A 23958-nucleotide genomic window follows, 5' to 3' on the forward strand; every position below is an offset into this window, starting at 1 on the left:
TAAATCTTAATAATTTTATTTTAATAAAGAATTTGAAACAGCATTTAATCTAGAACTTGTAAAATTATCCTTTTAGCTTAAAATCGAATGCATTTTAATTACAAATATTAGTATTCTATTTTTATTTAGTCCTCATTTCAAGAAACGTTCTGTTTGTACTGTTAAATGTGAAATTAGGTGTGGTTATAAGATTACTCTTTTAAAGGTAAATCATGTATCATAATACACATAAATATGTACTGCCGTCGAGGCAACTGATTTCATAATGTATATTCAAATACTTTTACTGCAATAATGATCTCGTATTGTAAAAAACTTACTTGAATTGGTACAAATACTATGTACCCAAAAATATATCAAATGCTAATTAATGTGAAACAGTCTATCTAGGTTAAGTGTTTATTTGAATAGTGTGATAAAGACCGGTTATGTCGGTTTGTAAATCGTAATTTCATTAACTCTATATTGCAAGAATTCGGTTCCAGTTATCACATTATTATTGGAATTTTGTATTTGGCATTCGTGAGAACATAATAAAGGAGCCTTGGGAATAAATCTATTTCAGTTCTACCCTATGTTCTTATGCAGCAGAAAATAATTTCTATCTGCCCTTTTTCTGAATTTCGAGATACTTAAGAGTGGGAAAACCTATGCGGACAGAAATGAAGTCTGCCCACAAACAGCTATATGAAAATGTGGGAAGACAGTTCTCGTGATCATTACAAAAGGTATATCTATTGTCCTAAAGACATCCATTGAGATTCTCGGTCATCGTGTTCGAAAGCATTGGACAACAAAGTTTTCACAGGAAAAAAAATTAAACAAGTATACAAATCATTTCTGGAAAAGTTAAAGAATATTTTCAGTCAAGGTCTCCCACTTATTTAAATATTAAATAAATTCATTTTAGAAGTGTGACAATTTGATTCAAATGAAATTGGAAACGAAATCATAATTTGGAAAGGGAATCATAAATTGACGAAGAAATAGTGCTTCAATAATGTGCCATAGAATTTAACTGCTGAAGTGATAAGAACGTTTTCCATGCATATTCTGAATAAATGATGAACGTGCTATCCACAGATCCGGCGATCCGGGAGTTAATATACAAAATTGCCTACTTTTGAAGAAAAACCTAATTTAAATAAAAGCGAAGGAAAGGTGACATAAAGGGGGGGGCAAGGGAAAGTTAGTGCTGCAACATTTTACATATAAAATTTACATTAAAAACTTAACAAAGCAGATATTCACCTCGCACCGAAATGCAAGCTTTACAGTGATTTTTCATGCTGTATCCATGATTCTCCAGGAGTTCATGCAATAATAATGGGTATTCACGATGAAGAGCACCTTGAAGCTACTTGGAAGTGTTTGTTCTCGAATAAATGGTATAAATCACCGTCCTCATACTTTCCACGTGTGTTCTATTGGTTATAAATCCGAAGAATAAGCGGGCACTCGTTCAACTGGATTACTTCAAACTCAAGTTAACCGGTCATTACTATATCGCGATGGCTACAAGCATTATCATTTATTAGGAGAACATTATCATCGACTGCACCCCTAAACAGCTTTATACGATGATCAAGAACCTGGTCTCTATACATTTCAGCATTTATAATTGCACTGGCAAGAATGTTTAAGTCAGCATTATTATCTTAAATGATACCCACCCATATCATGACTTCACCACATTTGCACCTATGACGTTTACAGATGGTTTCTGGATTATAACTTGTGTTTTATACCTTTCAGATTGTAATACGGATGGAATCCCTCTACAAACAAAAAATGAGACTTATCATAAAAGAGAACTTAGTTTATGATAATCCAGCCACGATTATCACTGCACCATTGCCTTTCGTAATTCGAGTTAGAGGAATACAAATCAATGATTGTCTTGCATGCAATCATATTTTATACAGCCAGTGTTTAAATAGTAGTGTCTTTAAAACGTTGTTAGTAGAGTCTTTAAAATGTTTACAACTTAATGACATGACACCTCTGGCTACACACCTGTGTCGGAATCTGTTCTGTTGCTTCCTTTCCGATCCCTCGCTATTCCTTACAATCTCCCATACATCTTCTCAATGATATGTTTCTACTTTCTGCACTCGAAAATTTTATTTAGCTGCTCACACAATCTTAAAATTAGATTCTGAAGCACATATTTGAATTTATTAGCAAATATGCCGAATAAACGAGCGCAATAATTTGCATAATTCTGTGTGACAAAAGTGAATCTTATTGGACTGCGTGGTAATGTTGACCTTAGCTACCTACCGTCTACCTTACACTGAACAGAAATAACACAAAAATTCTTTCTAGAATTTTTACTTTAATATTTTTGCTAGTTTTTTAAACTAATATGCTAAACTTAATATAGTAACATTTCTATCCATTTTATTCTGCACTGAATTATCCTCGATTACGGGGTTTGTTCTCAGCTGGATTTCAATAAGTCACTTTCGATTCCGTATTTCAGAGCTTGAAATATAACATAATGGAATACTACGAAGTCATAAAAGTGCATGGAAGGTTTCAAAAAAGTGAAGAAATGGATCGAGAGAGCAATTCAATGCAGCAATTAATGGGCTCTTGTTACACAATTAAATCCCGCTATAACTAGCCCATCTTATACCAAGCCCCAGGATGGAACAAAACAAATTTTTGATCCTGCGCGATTTCTTGTCAATGTCTTGGACAGAGAAAACATTTTGTATTCAGCATGTTTTTTCTAGAATTTTTGCAAGCTGTCACTCAAAAAATATTAACCCTCTTAAATTCATTAATGCTCAGATCATAAGGATACCAATAAATACTTTTACTTCATTTTATCTGTTCCATCTCTCTCTACTCTTTTTTTTTTTTTTTTTTGGCGGGGTGGAGGCATTTTTGCCTTCCGTTTTCTTTCTTTGAGACCGCATAAAATCCATACGCGACAGGTGTAGAGTGTAGAATGATCTTACTTTTCTAGATGTGAGCAGCATTTTATTCTCTAATCACTTCTCCAGTTTCTATTGGTAAAACGATAATGTGTTCAAACGTTTATCTACAAGTATATAGTTAGCTGAATACTGTTATGCATTGAAGATAAAGTAAAAATTATTAGAAAAAATTGCAGAATGAATGCAGCTCAACCATTATTTGCAGGAAAACGGTTTTTCCCAAATTTTCCGTTTATACCCAATTAAAATTATCAAAATATATTCATGAAACGAAATTGGATACGAGAAAATGTAGAAAACATATGAGTGTATGTATGTTGAAGAATCATCTTCAAATAGTTCTCCATTTACAAAAGCCGCAATCTACAATTAAAACGATACTTTCAGCATTGGTGAATCTCCCCAGATGTTTTATATGATGATGTCAAATTGAAAAATTGCGTTGGTAGAATAGTAAACGTGTAAACTACTCTTCTTGCATATGCATGAAAATGAAAGTAACTTAATTACCTTCTGTTGATCAGAAAATGTCAAATGTCAAAAAACTTTAAAAATGGGGAAAATCTGTTTCCTAAAATGCTAACTTAAGGCATGGACAGCATGCGAACTGTTGTCAAATTTCAGATCGGTACCAAACTGTTGCAAAATTTAGAGATGTGTAATTTAATTATTTTTCTGTACAGTTGTCGCAATAACCATGAATGAAGAGAATATTAAGATTTTTTTGTCTGCTTTAATAACTTAAAATTGGATAAAAGATAAATGTTGACTTACCCGTGTATTGCACCAAAAACGAATGCGCAAAATATTCACCTGTGAAACACGTATTTATTCAGAACATTAATGTTCTAATAAACATTTAGATCCTTATTTGATCACAAAAAACCTACATAACATCAGTCACATAATGACATGATCGAGATCGTCGTAGAAGAACATATCATCGAAGGAAATGAAATCTTGAAAACATCGCCAAAGTCATTAAATTTCGACGTCAGGCTTGCAGAACACTGTAGGGCTTGATAGGAAAGAAACATTTCCAGCTATTTTTTTAGCAAAATGCAATGCTTGGTCTTTCTCATGAGTATAACGTAAATATTTTGCCACTGGATTCAGTTCTGAATTTACGAATGCTTCTTCATCCTGCAGTGTATGCGGCGAGAAAAAAATATTTTGATGACCAATATTAAACACTTTCACGGATATGAAAATAGTAATTATATGGAGAAACACGAGCTCTTGGTGGAATCGGCATGGAAAAAAGTTACCAGAGATGTCCTTGCTGCTTTCATTCACGCGTGCGAACGTAATAACACTAAAGAGGGATGAGAGAGAGACAGAGATTGGAGATTGTCAGTTGTTAAAGGAGCCTACGGCTTATGCAGCGTTTACTCCCGTAAATCTCGTAGCCCCTAAGGCATTCAAAAGTGTGGAAAGCATAAAAACACGGCTTTTTAGGCTCCTTGCATGTTATTTATGGGGGGGGATAATTTCCATCTATTGGCGTCCTTCCATCACAAGAAGTCCTGACGCTCTATAAAAGTAGTTCTGCGTTGTACCGCTAGGCTGATGCTTCATGTGTAAAACAGCAGATATTTCTTCAATTCTAAAAATTCAGTCATCTGTTGAACGGCTTGAAATCATATTGCTAATTTTTTTCATAGTTATTTTAGCTCTCTCACGTTGTGAAATGATAATCATAATTTGTTGAAGGAGATTTAAAAACATCATGATCTTAAAAGATTTCGAATATTGGGTTGAATTATTTATGACTGCCGAGATTTTTCTTAAGCACTTCACTATAACTGGAACTATCGGGATTATGATTTTCAGCAATATTTGAATTCCAGTTGTCCGAAAATTTCCTTTAGTCTTTCTTTCATGCTGGGAATAGGTTTTCCTTTTCCTTCTATTTTCTGGGTGGATCTTTTTGACACTCGGAGCAACTTCGATATGAACTAACGTAAGCATATTGGCAAAATACGCTTTTGGGTTTTTCCTCAGGTTTTAAATTGTATTCCGAACTTCTATGGTTTTCTACAAATATTATATTTGCAGCATATACAGCATATTTGCTCACTGAAACATCGGTTTTGAGTGTGCCCGAACCGCTAGCATTTAGTTCGTTTGCTTTGAGAGTGTTTAATTTTCCTTTGGTATAGTTCGATAATCACATTAGAACTGAAAATATTGTTTACTTTAAAGATCGTTTTTCCTTCTTTATAATTATAGAGTTCTATAAATTATACTCGAAGTTTAATAATTGAATCATTTCTTCGTCTTGTGAACTGGGTTACTTTAAGCTGTGCATAAGATTTTGGAAAAAAGCTTCTTCAAGGATAGATCTCAGTAAGATTTTTATAATTGCTTTAGTTGTTTTTCATTGTCCAACTGATAAGTATAAAAATTTATTTTGCTTTGTTTTATGTAATTTACTATTTTTCTGCAGTCTTCTATTAATTTCGTATACAGATAGATTTGACTCTCATCTGAGCTTCATATTCCTGCTTGCACAATTTGTTGCTTAATAACATATTACCGGGTCTATAAAACTGAGCCAACACTTTAAAAAAAAAAACATTTATTTTTTAAGCCATTTCTTACTCTACAAATTTTTGAATGCAACTATTTTTAAAACATAAAAGAATACGTAAACGTAAGGCATTTGTTCACGTGATCCTCGAAACAGAGGAATTCATTCTGGTTGCCACATTTCTCCAGCCTTTTGAGTGAATAGCTACTCACTCAGAACATAAAACTTATATCAATACAAATCAGAATTATAGAACAAAAAGAAGTATTTAACATTTCAATCTCATTACTCGAAAATAAAATTAATATTGAGAAATAATCACACAAATAACATAGTACAAGAAAGTTTAAAAGTTGAATCGGAGTAACTCAAATGCATTAATTACATTATTCGTGGTTTCAGAACTCTGCCACTATTGGTGCCAAAAGGACATTGATCATATTCAGTATTATCGATTACATTATCCATTTCCAGTCTACACAGTCTCTGTAGTGGTCTCAAGAACTCAGAATTACCAGACTTTCTTAATGGTATCTTTTTTACATTCTAGATTCATTGAAGCTGCATCATCGCAATTTTCAGACATATAGGATTTTTCACAAAAAATGCAAGAATAAAATTTTTTATACTTTTGAAAATTTTCACTGTACTTACTATTACTACTATTTGTATTAATTAGTTCACATGCAGTTGAAACACCAGATTTTGTCTCAAAAAAACCTATTTTTCTTATTACTTAACTTTTTCAGAACCCAAAATACCACGGGTACATTTAGCTCTAAATTCATTTTCTACTTCTTTTTTTAAAAAATAAATTAATGAATCTAAATCACTCTTACCTGATGTTCCAGAAGATACACTTCGTTGTCTTTCCCAACTTTTTATTAAATCGCAGGAAGTGCTGATTCCAACTAAAGGGAATAAATCGCATGCAAATTGGTCCTTAGTTAAACCGAAGGATTCCAATGCTCGCAAATTGAGTTTGCAGCTTATCATAAAGAATTAATAAGCCCGTTTTCTGTTTGTCATTGATTACCAGTTATAGTTCTCCGATATAAATTTGAATTAAAACATTTTCGTTTCCAAATCTTTCTTTGAGGTATTCTACAGCCTTTTCGTAATTTTTCTGTGTAGCAGGAAACTCTCGACTTGCTCTTGGTACTTACTGTCTTAGGTTTTGTTCATTGGAGCAGATATTGGAACTTGTCTCTCTTATCGATGAGCGTATCTTTATGAATTTTACTGAATCTCGTCCAAAACGTTAGCCACTTTCGAGCGTATCCATCAGCTCGATTTCCGGAAGTTTCATTTTTGCGGTCGTAGCTATTTACTGATGAAGTATCGCTATTCTTTACACCCGTAGAAGGCTGTGAACACTTATCTTTTTTTTTCTGTTGGCTTCTACATTTAACGTAAATAATATATCGTAATATTCTTGAGCTGGACTAAATTCTCTTTCGTTCTCTTCTTGAGTACAGCCATTTTCTGTAGAAGTTCCAAAAGAGTCATCAGTATTTCGTAAACTTTTACACTTTTCGGAAATTCGATCTAAACAAATTTCTAATTCATTCAATTCCGAAAAATCTGATAGAATCAGCTCTTCCAGCTTATTATCTGTTTTCGTAAATGCGCTTCTAATAGCTTTCCGTTTTCGTTTTATTATCTCCAAATCCTTCATATTTATGAGTAGGAACTTTTCACTTATTTTCTTAAATTATTCAAATAATCAAGTGTCGATTTTGACGTCACTCTGTGACATTCGTCTAGGTGCAGGGATGTCAAATTTGTTGCTGACTAAAATATTATCAGGTCCAAAATAGAAAAGAATACGTAGACGTAATGTGATCATCGTAACAGACGAATTCATTCTAGTTGCCACAGAAGATACATTTGACTCAGCTTCATATTTCTGCTTACACATTTTGATTAAAATTTGATCAAGGGAGCGACGATCAATGTCGTCCTGGAATATTATAACAGACGATAGTTTTACTTTCATTTCCTGAAAGGTTTTGCTCTACTGTTTCTTAACATTATTTAACTCTGAGGATAGTTTTTCAAATGGACTTTCTTGCGAAATTTCCATGCTCTCATTATTAAGCTCCGGTTGCTTGCGACTTTTATTTGGGTTTGAGTTTCTTAAGGGACAGATGATTTAGAACTTACGAGATTTTCTTAAGCGTCGGCATATCTTTTTTATATGGCTAGGTTATATTGCTCACTCTATTTTGCGCAAGCTATAAAAAGGGCCAGTAAATTCGGCTTTTGGTTTCTCTCGTTGCCCTTTGTAATAACTAATACCGTTACCATCAGAAAGCATTAATTGCAGAGGTAAGTGATAATCCGCTTCGTTATTAATACACACATATTTTAGTTACAACATAATACACTGGTTTACAAGCATTATTATTAGGCACACGCCTTCATGGTTATTAGGCTTAACACCTTCGTTCTTCCATCAAACTAAAGTTAAGTTACAGAATATGAACAGAGACAAGACGTTCGGAGCACCACCTAACGGCGTGAGCTATGAATTTATAATACCCTTCAAGCAAATATTTAAGTTTATAGATTCCGTAATGTTCTATTAATTTCTCAGGTGTTGATGAAAGCGTTTTTGCGTAGTTAGACCTTTTCGGAACTATTGAGCTTGATTTTGGTGTTTTAATGAAATTGCTAAAATTTAAATATTTTAACGCTAGACCTGGTAAAAGTGTCAGTGTAGTCCGTTGAATAGTCGGAATCCTGCCTTAATATCCGATGGTTTGGTCATGACGAGTAAGTAAAATCTTACTTACGAAAGGAGAAAGAGAGAGCTATCAAAATTCGTGCGTTACAGAGTATATAACGCACGAATAATGTGTGACAAAAAAATATCGAAATGTGTGACAGAACTAAAAGAGGGGGAATTTCAAAAACGGTCTATTTTTAGTGTTTTTATCCAAGTTCTTTCTCAAAGTCGAAATGGAATTCGGAGTGGAATGTGAGGGCTTGTCTTCACACGAACTGCTTGAAGAAGAGCAACGAATGAGAAATCAAGAACTTTCAGGCATTTAAATATTTTTCTGCCCCGTTCTGTTAATTTCTATCTTTCACACTATGGACCAGTTATCGTTCTATCATGCAAAGTTTGTTTCGTCGCGTTCGTCTAACAAATAGCAGCTAATGATATCACTAATTACCTGTTGCGAAAAAGCTTGGAAAAAAAGAAATTTCAGCATTTTAAAAACGTAGTGTCAGTGTTGTTGCATTCGAAAATCCACTTCATAACACACAAATTTAACTGAAAAATGCTAACATAGAAAATTTTTCCTATAATAATGGCGGAAAAACTGAAGAAATAAAACGCCTGAAAACCAGACACGACATTATTGCGAATGCCAAAGCAGCGATGCACGTTATTAATAAATTTTATTCACACAAACCAGACATATGTGATGAATTTATTTAAATTTTTTGGAAAAGATATGAATAACTTTGCCTCTTTCTGCATCATTTAAAAGATTACAGATAACTTTTGTGCTCATGTGTATGAATTCATTAATAGTTTTGCGTTTCATTTCAGTCGATTTATATTTTACATGTAAAATTATCATTCATTATTATAAATGAGATGTGGGCTTCAACAGAAGTATATTTTGGGATACGTTTATCATCCTGCAATGAAAATGGAAATGAATGAGGAAGTATTTAATAACTGCACTCAATAATAATTGTAATTAATCTCTAATATGATTTTTTAAATTAGAATGAATTATTATTCACATCTCTTGATAGCTGTAAGAATGCCAATCATGTTTTTGCATTTCATCAGCGATTTTGTGCGATATTTTATGAGATCATGTATTTTCTTATGGGATTTACTATAATGAACCAGAAATTGAGTACTTTAAAAATTCATTATAGGCGCAATGACTGTAAATAAAAAGCCTAAAATTCGCAATGTAGAAAGATGTCTTTATTTAAAAAAATCTAGAATATACTGCTATACATAATTTCGTAAAACTTTTTTCAGACAGTCACTAATGACAAAGAAATGTATAATTTGGTCTACCTGTATACAACCTGCCATTTGTAATTAATAATATTATTTAGCATACAAGAAGACTTAAAAAATAGTCTGAGGGAAGTAAATTCAATTAAACCATTAGTTGGTGTGATTATAATCTTCACGGTAATGAAGAAAAAACACCAATTTTTTTAATAAATCCTTCTATTTCGCCCAGAATTAGAAATACACGGAGAAGAGATTCTCTTTTGGAGATGCGGTACACTGTAATGGACTTCACACGAAAAGGAGCTAGAAATAATTACGTTAGAAATGTTTTAAGATATTTTTATCCTTTACATCTAAAATAAAGGAAAAAAAGAGCGCAAAATACTTTTGAAGAAATTAAGTGAGAAAAATTGTCTCTACTAATTCTTTACTTTAATAATGCTTTTTGAGATATAATTAAGATATCTGATTCAAAGTAATGCTACGCATACTATAAACATTTGTCTGCTGTAACAAATTTATCTGTGAGCCCTTTTCAAAATTATAAATACCATAGTTAATTAAAATATGGATTGTTTCCGGATTTTTTATAGCTTGTTGAGTTTAGTTATTTTTCAGCATTTAGAACAACACACAGTTAAAACTGTTGGGAGGAATATCGGGAGGAACGAAATTACAAGGTCACAGCATTGAATGTATAAGATATTTCTCCCGCCTTCCTAGCATGCCTTCGTGGTGCAGTGGTTCTACACGCTGGGTAGGTATTCCAGAGGTCCATAGTTCGATACCCGGCGAAGGCGATTGCTTATTTTTCATCTTCCCTGCTTCCAAAAATAACTAATGTCTCTGCAAATGAACTAAGAGGATTATATCTTATATCTAATTAAGGAACATAACTTTGCCGCCCGGGAAGTTACGCTTTTTCATGAATATTCCGAAGGAAACTAAGTTTTATTTGCAGGAAAATGAAATATACCACTTATAAAGTTTCAATCTCTTGGGTTTCATCCAGTGTTAAACTCTGTGGACGGTAAGTAACTTAGTATCTCCAAATGCCAAGAGCAGAAAAAACTGAGAAGGGTGTAAAAGACCCTTTATTTAAAACTAAATAAGATGAACAGGAGGCAATCCTAGTGCTTACAACTCCGCCAGCATTTATGGCGAGAATCGTAAAGCAGTAGATCAAATGTAAAGCTTAAATTTTAAATAAACTAATATCCAAAGACTCCACTTTAATGCGAAGGCTCCACTTTAACGCGAAATAATTTGCATCCTGAAAAAAAAAACGAAAAAAGAGAAGTGACAGTACCGATTCCAAGCATAAAATAATTGGTTATTCAAATTAAAGAAACCTCATACATTCCATTGAGAAAGTCAGAGCTACACTCACTTTTAGGAATACTTGAATACTTGCCTTCTAATTATCCTACAGGCCGACCAGCAAGATCTTTAAATGTTGAGTTTTCATAGTTTCTGTAAAATAAATGCTAATAAAACATGCGCATAAATCTGCGCATACAAAATGGCTTTATTAGATTCTGAAACAGTGTTAATAGGTAGCTAAAAATTTCCAAACGTAACACCACTCTGCGTGGCAGATACTTTGCGATTTTTAAAAATAATAAACGAATAGTCTCATATGAAGTCTTTATTTCCTTGTGTCTATTCATTCATCAGTTTCGTTTATTCTATGTATTACTAATAAGTATCATCATAAAGTTTTCAGTCAGCTTGGTTGCTCATATTTTTGCAACATTTCTTGTAAAAAGCCACGTTCCTTTGCTACAAAGACGTATTCACTTAATATGTAATGTGCAAACTTTAAATAGAAAAACAGTTTTACATGAAAAATATGGCTATTAAGTAGGCGAATTCCGAAAATCATCTCATTATAGAAAGATACCTCATACCGCAATCATACTGACACTGTCAAAACAATCAAAACTTAGAATGGATTCATACGTATATAAAACTTGAACTGCAGTAAAGAAAATAACAAAATAAAATCTAACCTTACAGCAGCTTACCAATTTCAGTTAAAGTATGAAGTGAAAATTTAAAGAATAAACAGCTACAGCTTGGGTAGCGAACTCTAAATGAACTGAGATTAAATTTTTGAATAAATAAGTAACTCATAAACACTCACTAATATAAAATCACGATATACAATTTGATAAATACACTTCGGATTGCAGTCTGCAAAATTGGTCAACATGATAAAATGTTTTCAGCAATGCAGCAAATTCATAATAATGCGATAGTTAAAATATTGCAAAGACTCTGCACATCTGTAAAAAATAAGTTATAAATCTTTAGTTGCTACTTCGTTGTGAATTATTAGTTAAAAAAGGGCAAATTTAACCGTATTTTTAGTAATGCAGCTCTAACTTGTGAATTTACATGATTTTAAAGCCGATAAGAAATTTGCCATTTGAAGATCGAAAGTTTGCTCCCAGAAATTTCTTAACTAATTTTAATTGATATCCTTCTTTTTAAATTATAGATTCAGTCTTAGTTTTTTTTTTTTTTTTTTTTTTTTTTGAAATTCAAGACTGGAAGTCCTTCCTTGTGAGAGTTGGTAGAATGTATTTAATGATTTACGATCTAAAAGATTTAATATTTTGATAAACAAAAAAGAATGGATGCTTGAATTTAAAAATTCAGAGAATTCCAGGACGATTTTTTATCATATGCCTTTTTAGGTTATCAAGGTTTTTAATGAGAAACATTTCCATCAGATAATTCCTTTAAAATGTTTTTCTTAACACGCAGAAGTCAGTGATTTTAGGCTCTAATAGAATTCATATCAGAAGAGAAATGATAAGAATCGATGAATTATGTTTGATAAATTTGATGAAAAACCGTAGAATCTAGATCTGAATTTTACCTTCACCTTCTCTTTCACAAGCTTCATTTTAGAATAGCTGCATTCGAAGAGCTCGAAAATTCACTAGTTTCTTTTCGTGAGAAGATTCAGGAATTCGAGAGTTTTTCTGGATTTCACGATAGTGAAAATCTATATTGAGAATAAAAAGATAGGAAGAAATAATAAAATATGTAAGATGTAGCCATGAAGTTTTATGTGGGCTCGGAAAATATCCAGATAAGTTCACAGCACTCACATTTTTATAATTACGATTTTATTATGACTAACCTACATATAATGTTGGAAAGTTTCAACTAGCACACCAAAGAGATAAAATAAAAGGGTAAATATTGAGATTTTTAGGCTTCTGGAAGCCAACTATGCCTTCATCAGGACTTGCAATGCCTCGTAATGCTAGCTGTTCGTGCTAACTACTAGCTCCACGAGAGCAAGCACGAAGAAATGCAATAATTCGTTATATTCTTTTCACTTAAGGGGTTCTTGTCAATAGAGGAGCCATAAGACCCGGTCGAACAAATACAGGTGCTAAAGAATTTTGTTTCAAAACATATTATTTCTGGTCCGTTGTAGAGACTATTAGACTAATAGCTATCATCTAGCTCACCACGGAATCACGTGTGGGAAAAAGTGATAATTTCTTGCAGAGTTAGTTTTCAGCCAGAATGTAAATCAATTAGACTACAGAAATCTTACCTTTTTGGGTGGCATAAACTAATATCAAACGCCTAGCAGAGTGAATTATCGCCGTGTCTGAAGTTAACGACACAGATTTGAGAAGGTTAGAATAATCTTTATATTAAATCAGAACTTGAACATAAAATACGCTTCTTGTGCTTGATAATAACGACCCCACTTGTGGCGATGTAATTTATATTAACAGTCAAATTCAAGTTTAAACTAAGCCTGGTGGTAGTTGATTTTAACTCTAAGTTAGCTCAGAACTTTTCACCAGCTTAACAATTAAATGTCGGTAGAAGTAACAGAAAGTCGTAGAATTACAATCGTATAAGTACTGGCGAAACATAATTACATAGCTTTGAGAGGCAGAAATACGATTTTTTTTCAGTTTAAATACTGTCTCTGTTTTCAGTTTAAATACTGTCTAACTAATTAATATTTCCGATGAAGAAACGGAAAAGGAGAAGTTAAAGAAAAGGTCTAAATTATAATAACTGGTTAATTAAAATAGTAATAACCCTTGTTCCACTAACGAATATATAAATGTTCTATATTTATAAATTTTATTGTCAATTAAATTCGTAGTTTCTGCTCACAAGCAAGTTTTTTAATAAAGTATCTCTCTGATTTTCATTTCGCTGGTCGAAAAATAGTAATGTTATGGGGTACGTTGTACCTAAAGCAGGTTTCTTCAAAGAATAAAATAACCATGTCTAGGTGTCCTTTTCAGAACTTGAAAGAACACAAAGTTGAGTCTTGTTAAAACAGGGCCAACCACGTCTTATAATATCTGATACCTGCATTCGTTAATAAACTGGTTGAAAAAAGAGAATGAACAACTAGGTAAAGGTGCTTTGTGTTAATTCTCTTAATTCAATTCCAATGAAAATTAACTTGTAGAGTATAGGCTAATAGTTTGTAGGATATCTTATGCTAGTTGACCAGTTATTAGAACGAATTAATTATAATTTCAGTCTTTACTGTAACTTCTCCTTCCCCGCAAAACTACTCCACTAGAATGCAAATAAGTAGTGAGTATTTAAAGTGATGTTTTGGTATTTGAGACAGAGAATTTTCCTGGAATACCGTGCGCTGTACGTGATTAGTACCTGCCAACTATAAACGTTGTATTTATTTGGCTTTGTTGTCTCTCGCTGACGACAGTTTAAATCTGGCCCGCCGGTAGGGTCATTGATCAGCTTCCAGTTCAGTAATTGTGTAGTGTTTGACTGCTGTTCAACGTTTAATTTAAACTTTGCTGTTTGTTTGCATCACTACAAGTTGCAATTATTGTAGCACGAGAGCGTGCCCTTATGTTTGTAGTAATGTCTCAATAAAAGGCTTATTGTAACCTTCTTATGACTTAAAGAAGACTTCTTAAGACGTTTTTTTCCGACATATCGATAACTTGTTTCGCGTCTGTTAGGGTTATAGGACTAAAATAGCATCACCATATCAAGTCTAACCCTACAAACTCAAGGTCAATGTTATCAAATATTCTAATGGGATTCATCTTGGCCGTACAAAAATATGTAAATTTTGCATCCATTCCTTCGGCACATATGGAAAGGAGTATATTGGGGTACTTCAGACTCTAATTTCAGTTATTGTAGGAATGACTAAAATAAAAGTTTCTCATGTGGAAATAGCAACTTGGTCGTTGAAAAGGCATTTGACAATTGCAAAAAGGCATGCAATCGCGATATGGAAGCAGGCAGACACTTAACATAGATATGAAGAGACTTAAGACTAGACAAAAGCGTCCTGGTTAGAGCTTGGAAGTGGTTTAAAGACACAGGTGATGTGAGCAGACTTTCAGGTCAAACATGCCACAACGGACTATCAGGATCTTTACTTTGCACCGATTGATAAAAGAAAGAAATAATTGACATCAGCCTAAACTGCAAAGAAATTTGTTGCAGCAACACGAACTCAACAATCTAGATGCAACATGAGTGACAAACTTCTTTAAAACAGCTGTATGCAAAGCAACCAATGATTTTATATCCCACCAACTTGTGCTGTCAAATGCGTTCGGTTTCATTAATACTGTGATCATCGCCATTGAAAGTGAGTTTATCTTATTAATATGTTTTGTATTTGTTTGAAGAGTGATTCTAAATGTGTGAAAATTTGAAGGAAACAAAACACTCGCAGTAAGCCTGAAATCATCAGTACAAATTAGGTGAAGTCTTGGAATGGATGCGTGTCATTTTAAATGGCCATATTGACCTACGTATTTTTATCAGTGCAGTTATCATGCTGAAATATACAGAGATGAAGTTCTTAATCCTTACATCAAGTTGCTTAGGTGTGCAAACATTAATAACTTCCTCCTAATAAGAGATAATTCTTATTCACACATCAGTGACCGATTATCATTCCATCCGATGGCGTGGCTTGAAAATTCTGCGAATTTAAATCCGACAGAAATGCGTGGGATGTACTAGATGCCAACAGGTATCACTGCAATCGCTACCAAGCCGTTGCTAAGGGGTTTCAAGATTCTATTTATCGTGAATACACTTCGTTAATGAAGCCAAAGGAACTGATGGATAATCTACAAGAAATACACAACACGGAAAGTCTTTCTAAAACTTTCATTTTGATCCACGCACCTTATAAATTATTTCTAATGTATCTCAAGTGTATGTAATCAATTTGTATATTTCTAACGCATCTCAAAAATTTTTATTACAAAGTTTTCCTACTCCACTTTATATTATATTTTAGGCATTCTTTAGATTCAGTCCTTTGGAATTCTGCATTCGGATGACTCGCAGATATGACAGAATAAAGATACCGTGATGGTTTCATATTCTTCGTTACAAAATCATTCATATTACTGTAATTTTTATAGTTGTTGCTTTAAATTTTCCCGTAGCTCTTTTAATTTCTTTTTCTTTTTAATTTTATGTCTTAATTTTTAATGTGTATTTAAAAAGGATTCTAACCAATCGATTATCGCTTAGTAGATAAAAGTTGTCTCGCAAACCTTATTTTCTGTAAATCTGAAATATTTCTCTCTTTTTAGCCCAGAAGGGCTATTAGTCTTAAAACGGCAATTTGAATCGAATCACTTTTCAAATTGTTGCTACCAAATATCATCGCCCTATATTAAAGAAATTAAATGAAGAATCTACATGAATGTGTGTATGTCTCTCGCACTGTGAAAAATCAACGGCACCTAGAGTCATCAAAATTGAATAACATTGTCCTCCATCCGAACATGAGCACTTAGAAGCCCGAATTTGGTTCATTATCTATTTCATATTGTGTAAAAGTTTAGCGAATTTTTAATTAAAAAAACTCAATAATTTCAAAGCGAGCAGTGGCAAAACTATAAATAATAAAACATTTTTATCTTCCAGATCCATCAGAATTAAAATTTGGGAGCTGGTATACTGCAAGCCCATCGGAAACTGCCTACTTCTACTGCTTGTGTGGATAGTAATATACGGCACCGTACGTTTATCGCTTGAAAAAAAAACGAACGAAAAAAGTTCTAAATTGATACAATAAATTCAGATTTGTAATTGTGACAAATTAAACTGCGCATGTGTAAAATAAACAAAAGTTACCTGCCAATCACACATTATTAAACCTAGAAAGTTAAAAAATTTAAACACATTTCGAAAAAACTTACTTAAGAATGTATGCAAGAAATCCTCATTTATAAAGCATTAAAAAGAACTAACAAAATATTCCATTGCTCAAAATTATGCATGTTTGGAAAATATCCTGCGACTCAATTATACGATCGTTTAGAAAAAAGTACTTAAAGTTATGCACGTGTGGAAACTATCCTAAGACTCACTTATATAATCATTTAGAAAAATGAATAATGACACGTCATTTTGAGCAACTATTGATTTATAACCGCTGTGCAACCTTGCATGCACTTAATATTACTATTGAGAGATTTATTATCATTCTATCTACAAAACGAAGTATACTTTTAAGTGTGTAAGAAAAAAGTCACCCATTGCATTACTTTACTCACAAATCGTTTACTGGCTTTATGAATAAACCATTAAATGTGTTTCTCAGAAAGAGATTACCGATTTCCAAGCTACCGATCTAAATACCTCGTTTAAAATCGAAAACGCCATTTTTTTTAAGAGCTAAAATGTGAATTTAATCTCAATAAGAGTTAAGCTCCTTGCAACATAAAGAACGCATTTGCCGGTTATTTGCATCTATACATATGTATATTTCAAACTAGATGGGTTCGCGATTGGCTATGTTTGGTTGATACGAAACACTTCCATAGCCAATGAGAATTCCGATTTCGAACTTTGTGACGTACATCATCAAGAAATCAAACTGAGTTGCATGCATGGGCAAGAACTTAAATTTTATTCGTAAATAGTTCAAAGCATTGTATGGAGGTTTTGTCAAAAAATGCCTTTCATTGTTAATGCAGTACTTCTGAGAATTTCTTACATCATTATTCTAAGTTTTAAGTTTCCATGTACTTTGTTAAATTGAAAATGTGTTCTTTTGTGTTTTCGAAAACTTAATATAGGCATTCTTTTCCCATCTCTTTAAGTTTTGCGTGACTATTTTTAGCTGTAAGAGAATGTTTTCTATTTTAGTATATTCTGAAAATATGAAGATTACGGAAAACTCAGAAATTCATGAAATTCTGTTATTGGAATTTAGTAAAATAAAATAGTATTATGTTTTTCATGTATGGAAATGTATTTCTTACTATAATGATGGCATTTATTCGGCTCGTATGGCTAGATCCCCATAAAAAGATGAATATGAATTTCATTACTTTTTATCAATCAAACGAGAAAACGTTATTATTTTTGAAAAGTAATCATTTCATCCTAACAATAGAAGATTGACAAGTATTATTTTGGATAACGAAGTATAGAAAAACGGATTTGGATAACGAAGTATAGAAATGTCGTAAGGAAAATTCACATTTTTTGAATCAATAATAGATCGATAATTAATCGCTACATCAAAGGACACTAGTAATTAGTATAGTTTACTTGTTACTAGATTTTGATTGATAGTTTGTAAAGTTGCGCGCTTCCAACCTGCACGCAACAAAGTGGTGACTGCTGAAAACTGGAAATTAGACAGAGTCTTGATAAGAGTTTAAGTCCCTTTTTATTCAACTTTCGAAGTTACAAATGCGTGCTCTTGACGCTCACAAACTACCCCGACCCGGCGGTAAAATAAAAATAAGAACCTGAAAGGAAATAATAACAAGAGACTAACTACGAGGCTCTCTAAACGTAACTAACCTCACCGAGTTCTAAAGTACCGCTGATAATTCAGCAAACTCTGAATATTACGTTGAAAGATTAACAATTTGCCGAGGCAAGCACACAAGCCGAAACACGTGGTTATTCAATTTCTAACTAGCCACCTCCACACTCGTGAAGCAAGAAAGCACACTTTCGAACTCGTTTCCTTTCTATTTAACTCAGAATACTTCCGCTGATAATTTGAATCCTTGCGCGTTCTACTAAAATTTACATACTCTGGCATTGGCAGTTCCAGGGGAAAGTAAGGCTTGACAGGAAAGATAGTTTAAACTTAAAATAAATATTAGTTAAAATAAATATAAACCCTACAAGTTATATATTGTAAATAATTTTCTTACCAATTAATGCTTAGTAGCCTTGTATTTTAAGAAGAGCATGATTCTTGCGTTGCTATCCTTTTGAAAACAGCAAGTCCTAATATAGGAATCTCTGAATTTTTAAGTTGAAAATTTGTGTTACTACTGCTTACAAGCTATATCTATATTTTTAACATCTTAAATTGTTAAACTACTATTGGTGCATGTAGAATAAATTTCTTTTTAAAGTTACACATTCAATTGATGATGTAAAAAGGGGTTATGTAAACGTAAAAAGGGTTATGTAACATTTTTTTTTAAGGGATGATGCTAATGCCCGAAATGAATCACTACACCACGCTTCCCAAACTGCGTAAAAATTAGGCTGTAAGTGAAATACCTAAGGAGGGAAACGAGAGTCAGAATTCTCAGAAGTAATTAAAAGGGGACGTATATATACTCACGTGATCAGTTTTTACACTGTAATCTGTGACTAGTCAGAACCACCACCACCCCCACACACACATAGACTCGTTCGTTAATTTGAACTTCATTCTCACCAGTCGGTTGTTTATGTCGCAAATACCGATTTCTAGCTTATTCGTGGAATTGTTTTCGAATTCTGTTTCTAATAAGTTATGATAAAATCCTATTCTGCTGAATTAAACAAACACAAAGCGAAAACGGCAAAATATCCAAGACTGTTAGAAAACGAATGTAATAAAGAGAGCAAGGAAGACTGGAGTGAGCAACTTAAATCTTGCTGGTAAGAATCTTTATGGACAGGAATATTGCAATGTAGATAATACTGAAAAAGGCTTAGTTCCTCCGTTATCTCCATAAAATTAGCATCCATCCAGAACGATCAAACTTGAAATATGTCAAGTTCGAATGCGGGCGTTCCAGGGAATATTGTTGTTTTTTCGGATAAAAAATCATTAGTTTACCTATTGTAAACCAGTTCTTTCTAGGATATGTTTTTTTTTCTTTCGAGAAAAGTCACTAATTCATGCATTTCGGCTTAGGACAGTTTGGGGGTTGATTCTATGCAGTCAGCAGAGAAGGCAGATAGCTCTGGAATGTTTTACCATAATGGAATAAACCAAAGGTAGCAGATATGGATAACGTCTTTTCTCTATAAACCTTGGGTATCGATCCAACCGTAATTGAAAGCCTTTTACTAAAAGATAAGCAGTTTATACATCTTAAAACCTAAATATGGATCTGTTGTCATTTTTGACTTAGTTGTTTCTCTTGTGAAGTTCTTTAATTTAATATTTTTTTTTAAAAATCAGAAACTCCGCCTTCGCGTGTTACCCCTCCCTCTATAACCCCAAATTCCCAACGTTTGTATGATATTTTGAACCAGTTTGAGGTCTTGCTATTAATGGAAAAATTTCTGTCTTTTTCTATTTATTGTTTGTTATTATATTTTCAACAGCTTCTCAATGCTTTCAGATTTTTTGTCTAAAAAAATAAAATCTAATTTTAATACTATTACTTTTGATTATTTAATTTTTATAATACATAGATTGCATCTTATTTTCTTAACAATAGTTTCATAAAGCTATATTATCTTACCGTGCCATTTGTTTCCATAAACAGTAACAAATATTTCATAAAAACGAGCGGTTTTTTTTTTCCTGTGCGAAGCAGGGAAAGAAACAAAAATGTCCTAGATTGTAAAAAAGGGGATATTTGTAATTTTTTTTTTATTTTGTAGTGGGACCAATGAACAACTAACTAAATTGTTTAAATAGCGACCGATTACATGGATCCTAGTTACATCAATATCATAATTCTTTTCGTTGTTGACTTCTGACATTCTCATGCGAATGGGGTAGTTTTTTGTTGCTCCTGTAAAATTTAATTTTTGTCACCTAGCCTTCTTTTATATCTACAGATTCAATTACAATTCTTAACTCTAATAGTTTGTAGAAACATTAGGTTTTTTTTTTTTTTTTTTTTTTTTTTTTTTTTTTTTTTTCAAGCGGGAATGATGAAAAATTAGCAACACCTTCCCCGGGAATCGAACCACGGACCTCTGGAATACCAGCCCAGCGTGCAGAACCACTACACCACGAAGGCACGCTAAGAAAGCGGGAGAAATACCTTATAAGTTACATTAAAATTAACTTACCAAAATGGTTTATATGTATGTAACATATTTGTTGCGTTCAAGCGATGAAGCAATCGCGAATTTTTCACCTTTTTTATTAAAGCATGTGTAATAGAATAAACGCTCATAATCAGACTGAATTGAGACAAGAAATGAAAACGTTTTCAGAGTTTCCTAATAAAATGTTCACTTAAGAAAAACTGGAGTTAGTAAGCTTAATTTTCTCTGATTTTTGAAATTATTTCATTTTGAAGAACAATTTTACTAAGCAGTTGCTCAATTTCAACAGACTACAGAATTTTGGAAGATTATTGCATTACATTAAGATTTTAAAGTTAAGCAAAGAAGCGTTATTATGCAGATTTTATATTATGACATTATGTAAGCTTACGGATCATTAACGTTATTTCAGTAACCTATGAAAAGTATTAATTTAGTAACGTTGTATTTTAAAAAAATTAAATAAAACACGCTGCTGTATTTAGGACAGAAATTTGAAATTACCAAATAAAAACGATTGTAAGTGGTATTACAAATTAAAATTAATTTTTAATCGTGTATATAATATATTTGTATATAAACGGCTTTTCTTAGTTTTTTAATTCTATACTAATTTGAATATACGTATATACACTCTCACAAAAAATTTGAATATATATACACATCCATAGAAAACTCTAGATACAGATATATATAAACATGCATATATATACACGTCCCAAATGAATTTTAAATAAATCTTTTCTTGGAGTAATTATAAGTATTACTTATTTAATAATAAAATGTATTTCTCTTCACGTAATCGTAAGTATTATTTAGATACAGTGTGTCAGCCAAGTTCGGAACAGACTGAAAAAACAGCTAGATACCGGCTATGTGTATCTCACATGACTTTCGACCCCTCCATTAATCAAAAATAGATCTACAAATTAGAAATTTTGTATGTCTACTAGAGCTTCCTTGAATACCTAGCATTCCCAATTTCATTAATCTACCTCTTATAGTTATAGAGTTATTAAGGTATAAAAACTGTCATTTTATCACTCACTGACTGACTCACTCATCAAAACTCTAGACCACTTCTAAATGACTTCGATAATTTAAATGTGGTATTAAGATAGATCATTAGGAATAGAGAAAGGAAAAAAATCTAAAACTTAAAAAAACTGCTTTATTATCGAGGTTAAACCAAATAATACTCATAATGAGCATTTGACAACGTCACCAATAGATGGCGTTGCACCGATCGCTGGTTTCCGCGCCACTCAGGTGCTTATCATCTTTTTCGAAAGTGGAGAATAAAAACCTATTTATAATAGATGAAATGATAGCGCAAAGGTAGAATGCAGGACCGATCCTTTTTACTTCCTTGTGCGAAGTAAAAAGGAAGTATTGTAATCGCGAAAAGTTTCAGGCAGCATATTTCAACGAAAATATTCATTTTGACCGCTATCGAAAGCAATTTAACGATGTTTTTGCGTGATATCTGTAAGTAAAGACAGAATAAAAGACTCTTTTCCTCCAAAAAAATTCTAAAACTACTTTAAAATGAATTCTGAAGAGAATTTTTCGTGGCGTCTGTACGAACGTATGTACATACGTATCTCGCATAACTCAAAAACGAGTAGCCTCAGAACGTTGAAATTTTGTATATAGGACTACTATAACATGTAGATGGTTACCTCGTATTTTGGTTGCAATCGTCCGTGCCAAACGTATATAAATATATTTATATATATATCCACTCTTATATACCACTCTTATATCTCTTATACACTCTTATATTATATATATATACCCGGCTCAGTGATCACAGTTTCTTTCCTCTTATATGTTTGTAAATTGTAAATTTTTTGCTTTAAAAAGGATTGAATTATGTTGTTCTTATCTTCCGGTTAAGGTTTTTATGCCTTAACTGCTGGTTTAGTAAATCTGTATGCAATATTTTTAGAATTACCAACAATTTTAAAGTTGTTTAAGTCTAATAATTAAGTCTAATAATTTTTTTGATGACAGCCATTGCTTGTTTACATTTGAAACAGCAGAGTAGTGAACTTGTTGCCAATCTAGAGAAACGTAGCTTCGCAACAACAAAGATAACGCCTTCATTTATTATTGCGAATTAAATCATGCTTAATCTTTTCTCGAATTTTTTCGAGGAAATGAGTGTTTATGATTTACTTCGTAATTTTTAATGCAGATATTTTGAGTATTTATGTATTTTTGCCTTGTCGCGAAGTGAGAACTGAATTAATTGAATGAGAAATACTCAATCGTCTGTGAAAAACTGTTTCTTTTCTGTTTTGTTTGCTTAATTTCTTTTATACATCGTTCGAGCTTTATTATAATTAACATAATAAAGTTATTGAACAGAACATGTGGCAACGATTAGATAATTCTTTAAATGATATAAATTTTGTGCATTCTGAGTTATAATATGAACAAAATATAATACTGTTAACTGAACCTAGCGCCAGAGTGTCGCTATAAACAAATAGAGTGAATTGTAAAGAACGTATTTATTCTATTGTGGTTTATGCGCTGTCGGCAAAGTAGATTTAATTCAATCCAATAAGTTTAAACGAAATGCAAGAAAAAAATGTGCGTATAATTTAATATTCCGTACAAGGAAGTCATGTGGTGTACACATCAGATTTTTTCGTGTTAGTAGTGGAATCTGGTCTAACTACAACGATATCGCAAAAAGAATGTAAACAGCTTTCTGACGATAAAAGCGTTGCCGTTCAGAAACTCAAATTTAAGTAATGAAACAGTGTCAGATGCAAATAAAAAAATAGAAAGTAAAAAAAGCAAACGTCAATCTATAGTTTAAAATAAGATTTGAACATTTATATTGTTTAATAATTAAAAATAGCTGTTTAAACTTATTGTTTACATTTAACGTCCCTTTAAAAAAAATTCTCTAAAACTTCAAAAAACTACATTATTATCGAGGTTAAAATCAAATAATGTCCGACAAAAAGTTGAGATCCAACGGATGGCAAGTTCCACAGCAGTTCCTTTTAATTACAGCTGTAGGAATGTACAGCGTTCTTCAATTCATTACTTTCTTTGATATCGAATTTCAAACTTGGCAAAATACACTCACTTCCAAAAGTTAAGCACGAAGATGTAAAATGCAACAAAATCAACAAATACTGCTTTGATTGACACAAAATTCGGCAGGAAAGTAGCATATATATTTATGCATA

Source organism: Stegodyphus dumicola, chromosome 1 (genome assembly GCF_044657685.1).
Source record: "Stegodyphus dumicola isolate Sdum_Otavi_A_Nest chromosome 1, ASM4465768v1".
NCBI classification, from domain to species: domain Eukaryota; kingdom Metazoa; phylum Arthropoda; class Arachnida; order Araneae; family Eresidae; genus Stegodyphus; species Stegodyphus dumicola.